Source organism: Hevea brasiliensis, chromosome 17, assembly GCF_030052815.1.
Source record: "Hevea brasiliensis isolate MT/VB/25A 57/8 chromosome 17, ASM3005281v1, whole genome shotgun sequence".
In the NCBI taxonomy this organism is placed as follows: Eukaryota; Viridiplantae; Streptophyta; class Magnoliopsida; order Malpighiales; family Euphorbiaceae; genus Hevea; species Hevea brasiliensis.
The window spans coordinates 9,760,945-9,768,316 of NC_079509.1; positions in this window are offsets into that span (position 1 = coordinate 9,760,945).

Genomic DNA, 7,372 nt, shown 5'->3' on the forward strand with positions numbered 1-7,372 from the left:
TGTTAGCCTGTAACACACATAAATAATAAAATTTGTGGTCTATAACTAATTATTTTGATTCTCAATTTGGTAATTTTAGTTAGAGAAAATGAATAATGTAAGCAAAGAGTTATAGTTAATTGAGCAGAATAAACTTAATTGTCTTATGGCATTTTTCTGATATTTGTAAGTTGTAACTTTAATAATCATTAAAGATAGTTATCAGAATCTCAAACTATTCAGATGTGATTCGAAAATTCTTAACAGTTATATTCGTTACCAATTGCATGTCCCTCATTAGTTCGTTACTTGAGTTATGCAAGTCATTAAGTTAAACTTAGTCATCGTTCGAATTGTTGTTGCTGAAGATCAAGTTATCTATATTGGGTTTCTTTAGGCTGAGTATATTGACTACTTGACTTCCTTGATTAATTCTCTTAATTGTTTTGATTGAGCCTGTTAACTATTTGACTCTTTGGCTAAGCTATTTGATTAGTTAACTATTTGATTAAGTCATTCGATTACTTGACTCGATTTTATGAGTAAGTTATATAAATTTTATTTAATTTAAAATATTATAATTAAAATATAAAGAAAAGTTTACAATTTTATAATAAAAGGAATAAAGCACAAAATTATTATCAACCCACAAATAATAGCAATCAAAGTGTTTATTATGAAAACAAATTGCCTTTAGAAAAAAAAAAAAACTTGGAAAATGTATGACTATAGAGACCAAAGGTTTTTTTTTTAATTATTTTTTTCCCTTTGACTAATTATCAATGTTATGAAGTTTAGTACATTTTGATGGAAAATGCAAGCACAAGTGAGAGGCTTAATTTGTCACCATCTTAATTTTAAGCGAGCATGGCCACTGTGTCTACTGAATACAAGTAACAAACAGGGAGGTTTTGGTGCCATCTATCTTTGTCAATTATTTTCACAGGTGAGAGTGCATCACCACTGCCTAACCCTTGTGCCCTCTCCCTATCTTCTTATCGTCATTAATTGTTAGAGATTAAGATTTGAAGTCACTCTTGTCTTGGCTACCTAACTTGCATGGAAGAAAAATGCATACTTAGCTAAGCAAATGAATTCATCACTGGAAAAGCCTCTGTTTTCCATGCCTAGCTAGGATTTATTCCATTCGTTGATGGGGTATATGTGGTTTTCAGGACTAATCCTTTCTCTTTCTTCCAATTTAGTTTTCAACACGTGCTTGATAATAAACTTGGGTATTGGAAATTGATTAATTTGCCTTTTATTTGTTTATGCATCATCTTCACATTTTTCCAGTGTCCTCACGACACATTGCACAAAAATGCAAAACACACAAGGGATGTTTGCCTTAAGGTTGCTTTAACTGTTACATCAACATGGATGTCATATCCCCATCACACGGCAAGGCAAGAAGTGCTTTTTTTTTTTTTCCCCTTTTCTTTTTTGAGGAGAGGGATCGGAGACCACTGAATCAAACTAGAATAAATAAGATAAGAAGTGAAATGCATATTTTGTATCGATAGTTTAAATTCAAGTAACTATAGAAGAGATAGTGATAAGGTAGGGCCATGAGCGTATAGTACTTGTATATGTCATTAATGGTTATTCATGGAGGGGAAATGAAAGGTCAATTTTTGGATAAAAGTAGAGACCAAAACTAAAAAATGAAATTGGGGTTTACTCAGAAGGGAAGAAGTTCAGTTCGGATAAACTTACCAAACAGATAGTGTAATGCCAAAGAATGATGTCTCACGCATAATCGAGACAGAAGGCCAGCCAACCCACTACTCGTGCAAACATTTCACCCTTCTTTTTTAATCATAGGAAACATTTCACATTTACTTGGATTGGAGGACTTTTCGAGGTTACATTGCTGAAGCTTCTTCATGACAAGCGGCTTACAAAGCCGAGCCGAACCGTGTAAGTATATTCATAAAATAGTGTATCTAATATAAAATTAGTTTTATATAAAAATAAGTTTAATATAAATTAAATATTTTATTAAAATACATGCAAAATCAATTAAAATATATATATATATAATAAATATATAAATCTAAATAAAAATATTTAATTTAAAATTTATATTCAATTTCTTAAAAGATTGAGCATAAAATAGTGGTGAGCACCTCCACCTCGTGCAATTAATATTTAATAGGGCCACCTCTTGGAAGAATGGAGCAATGCAGAGGCCTCATTTCTCCAGGGCACTAGAACTGGCAAAGAGTGTTCGATGATGGTTCATTGAGAAGCCATCAATAATGCAAACATCTAGATGAAGTTTTTAGAAACAAGTTGTCTCTTTCCTTTTTCTGAATGCCACTTTTTGAGCCAACAACAAGCTTTCCCATCTTGCATAGCAAAGCAAACATGGACTTCCTATACACATATGGGTGAAAATTGCAATAAATACTTCGGAAAATGGCCTATATAGAGTTTGGTGATCTGTTTTTTCAGCATAGTTGCACTATTTCCATGCACATGCTTATGCCCAACTCTGATGTTTCCTCATGATTTAGATTTGGATTTAGGGATTTGTTTAGGCATATCACTTGCACAAGTTACCCTAAACCCAGAAGAGAAACATGAAAATTAATGGCTTGGTGACAGGACAGAACGGCTCTCTCCGGCAAGTGAAGGCTCCTGTAATTCTGGTCCCAACCTTTACATGCCGCATTCCATACTCCAACAACCAGCCCACACCTCCATTCCTCTAATGCATTGTTGAAGGTTAGTTTCAAAGCCAGGTGATCCCAGATGGGCAAGGAAATAAGGAAATATAGCAGCACTGTGGGCTGGCCAGTGGGGCTCTCTAGTCCCAGGACCCAATTCATTGACTAATGTCTGAAACTTGAGGTCCTTTAACAAGATAATAAGTGAAATTGTTTACATCAATATATAGTCGTAGAGTCGAGTATTGAATTCTTTTAGGCTAAATAGTAAATCCTCATAGAATAGAAAACTTCTTCTCCGGCAAAATTTTAAGAAACGGGGCACCTCACAATGGCCATAAGATACATCATACATGACAAACAAAACAGCAACGAGAAGCTGTCACGTTTTTGTAAGAATTAAGAATTAAGAGACATGGGTCAGAATGGAAGGATATTAGATTGCGTTTTTAATAAGTGCATCAACTTGTCATTTAACCCCTTTTTGAAGTGAAGATGAAAGGGAAAATCTTATGAAAGCAATTAGATTGTAGTGTTCAAACCTGTTGACTGAAATGTGATTTTTCCTTAATACTTAGTTGCTTAATTTTATGCTGGAACTTGTACTGAAAATGCATTTTTTATTGATGTAATTTTGCAGCTGTGTTAGGTAACTTTTTACCACACTTCCAGCCATGTTTTGCTTATTTTTAGTTGCTAGAAAAGTTAGTTTTTTGTAATCAGTGTAAACAACTCTCTCATGCCTATTTTATGAATGAAATTCTAGCTCTCAGTGTAAGAGGGATGTTCTGCTGAAGAAGATTTTTTTTTCTTCTGTTTTGCTTTGGTTTTTATTTCTCTGTTCTTGACAATTTTTTTTTTGCTCAAAATTCAACAGTGGTATCCGAGCATCTCATGATCTTTGAGGGCCTGTGATTGAGAGAAAACAAGTGAGAATCCCATTTACAAAAGAACCAAAACACTAGAAAGTTGAGAGAGATGGCTTCAAGTGGGTACTCTGCTCCACCTCCTCCTGTATTTTCTGGAGAAGGTTACTCTATTTGGTCTGTGAATGTCACGACCCAACCTATGGGCCGGACCGGCACTAAGACCTGGGCCAGCCTAAAGCCCCCGATGCCCGTAGTAAGCCTAACCATTCATTAATCCAACTCTAAGGCCCATTTGGGCCCAATATCAAGAAATCAACCGGACGGAGTCCGGCCATAAAGTGGACCTTTCAACGGGGAGTTTTTGGCTCACCCGACTTGTAAACAAAATACATCATCAATTGGGGAGCTCAGCTCACCCTCCGCATACTCATCAGCATAAAAATAAATGGGAGCTCAGCTCCCTCATCCAATCCATCAAACAGGCATATCATTATATGTTTACAGGTCCAACATGATAATAATATTATAGACCAAAATCAAATAAATACTTCTAACACATGCGAAAATTCTAGGAGTTAATAAAATTACACATACATTGATAAACAACCTGCGAGGAAAGGAAGCAGGTTAACCTCAAAAATATCCTCCTGTGGCCTGGAAAAATATTGAACAGGAGTGAGCGTTCGACTCAGAGAGTAAAATATCAATTTTAACCATAATCTCTATAACTATCTAAAACTAATGCACCCTGTAGAGTGAAATACAACATCAACAACATTTTCACATCGTAACATCAAAAAGGTAATTTGGAGCACTCACACACCCTGTAGTATCAATCATAATATATGGGAGCTGATCCCCTATACAACTCTCTTAAATCCAACCTGGTGCCAGCGAAGAACTCAAGCCGGACTTTCGCTTAATAAACCAAATCGGGGGTCCCAGCGAAGAGCTCAAGCCGTGACTACCCCCCGAAGGATCGGGCCCCAACGAAGAACTGAAGCCGTGACTACCCGTCCTATCATAGTCTACACCACATCACACACACGCCAACGCACGCACACTGCTCCAAATTACCACAACAACATCCATGGCACTTTAACAGTTATCAATGCAACATAAATCGTGCCTAAAGTTTATCTACATAGATATATGCATATAAGTGATGCATGGGCATGCTTGAACATATAATAATAGTGAAATTACAATTAAAATTAATATTTTACTCACAGACTTAACAACGATTCTGTGTGGCCGGGCGGAGGAAAAGGTCTGTCATCCACTCACGACAATTTTATTATAATCATTTAATAAATTTGACTCAATACAAACAAAGAAAAAGACCAATACGTCCTAAGTCGTGCCGAAAATCCGGCAGAGTCTCCCCTACACCTAGGACCTACCCAACCTGCAAAAGGGCTCAAAACACACTTCTATATTCACAATCCATATGTCCACAACTCAATCACATCACATAGCCCCTCCTAGGCCCACCAAATCAATCATCCATCACAACATGTAAAATTTCAATTTAGTCCCTATAATTGACCATTTTTGCAAAAACTGCCCAAATAAGCTCTAAAAATTCTAAAACTTTGCCCCGCGGTCCTTAGCAATATTACTAGGCTATTGCAAAAAGAATCATAATTTTCTAAGCTACCACGAATATTTTATGGATTTTTAATCCTATTTAAGCACTAGAAAATTACGAAAAAGCAAGGTTTGGGTTTACCTTTGCCGATTCCGACTTTTGGGACGCGCTCGGGACGTCTGACAATGGGGGGATAGCCAAAACCTCGATCCAATTCGGAGACTTTTCCAGAACTGTGCTGTGCCTGGAAATTCACGCACTGCACAACCGCCGAATTTCCGCGAATTGAGGATACCTACACGAAGCCCATAACACGGGGGTTAGTACATAAACTTTTCAGAATTTTCTAAGCTCATTTAATGCTCGGAAAAACACTGCGAAGTTCTGTGGGACCCACCGAAAAATGGTGTCGGAAAATTTTGAAATTTATATCCCCGCGAAGCTCTCAACGTGTGGAGTGCTCTGGTACTCTCGGTTTTCTCTTGGGATTCACGGTTTTCGAGAAATCTAGCCCAAAAGTCGAAATGGGCTAAAAACTTCCCGAGCAAAAATTGGACAAATCGCTCGATGGATTTCGGCGTTCTTGGTGTCTATGGAAAGCTCTCGCCGAGTAGATGATTTTAGACACAAGACCCGGTCCAATTAGTGGTCGGATCGGCCGGATTTTGGCCGAGAAGTCCAGGTGTCGCGCGCGCGCTGCGCGTCTTTTCTGAGGCCGTTTTCCGGCATTCCAGGCGGCGGTCGGCCGTGGGGGAGGACCGAGGTGGGGCGCCGGCGAGGTGGGAAGGCAGGGGAGGCGGCGGCGCGGCAAGGGGAGGAGGGAGGAGAGAGAAAAGAGAGAGAGAAGGGAGAGGGGTCAGACGCGCGCGGGGAAGGAAAGAAGAAAAAGGAAAAGGCCGGTCCGATTCGACCGGTCCGATCCGGTCCCGTTCGATTCGGCCTGTCCGATTCAAGATACAAAATTTTGAATTTTTACTCTACCTCGGGACCGAAAACGAGGTCCAAAAATTTCGAAAAAATTCCAGAAAACTCAGAAAAATACGTAGACTCCAAATATATTTTTAGTTTTGCCACGTGGTCTTTAAATTAATTTTTAAAAATCATCAAAGTTTATATTTTTGGAAAATCGAACCCGATTTTTAAAATCCGAAAAATCTCAAAAAAATTCTTAAAATTTAAATAAAATTAAAATACCAAAAATGCTCATAAAATTTAAAATTTTGGGGTGTTACAGTGAAGATGAAGGCTTATCTCAAAGCCTTTGACCTGTGGGAAGTCACTGAAACTGGAAGGCAACTAGGTCCCTTAAGGGAAGATCCCACTCTTGCTCAATTGAAAGCACATAGTGAGGAGTGTGCTAAAGGGTTTAAGGCTTTGTCTTGTATACATTATGCTGTCTCTGATGTTATTTTTACAAGAATTATGGCTTGTGAAACTGCAAAGCAAGCTTGGGACAGACTTAAGGAGGAGTTCCATGGAAGTGAAAGCTCAAAGCAAATGTCAGTGCTGAATTTAAGAAGGGAATTTGAGGTTTTAAAGATAAAAGAATCTGAAACTCTTAAGGATTACACGGATAGATTAATGTCTGTGGTCAATAAAATCAGATTATTGAGTGAAGATTTACCAGATAAAAGGGTTGTGGAGAAGGTTCTTGTAAGTCTACCTGATAGATTTGAGCCTAAGATTTCATCCTTGGAAGATTCAAAGGATTTGAGTAAGATCACCTTACTTGAACTTATAAATTCCTTGCAAGCCATTGAGCAAAGAAGAATTATTAGACAAGAAAATGCTTCTGAGGAGGCATTTGTTGCCAAACAGAAAGGGAAGCAAGTGATGGAGGTTAAGAAAGGTTCAAAAGAAAGAGACAACAATGGGAAGCAACCTGAAAGTAGAAGTGAGGCTGTCAAGAAGAGCATATTTCCACCTTGTCCAACTTGTAAAAAAACAAATCATCTGGACAAGGATTGTTGGCAGAAGAATGGTGTAAAACCCATACAATGTCACTATTGCAAAAAATATGGCCACATTTCAAGAGATTGCATAATCAAGCAAAGTAAAGCTCAAAAACAACAACAGGGCCAGCAAGCAAATTTTACTGATGATCAACCAAAGCAGCAAGAAGATCATTTATTCATGGTTTCTCAATCATGTAGAGCTATTGATAAGTTTATTTGGCTCATTAATAGTGGCTGTACAAGTCACATGGCTAGAGATGAAAGCTTATTTACCTCCTTAAACAGATCAGTGAAAGCAAGTTTCAA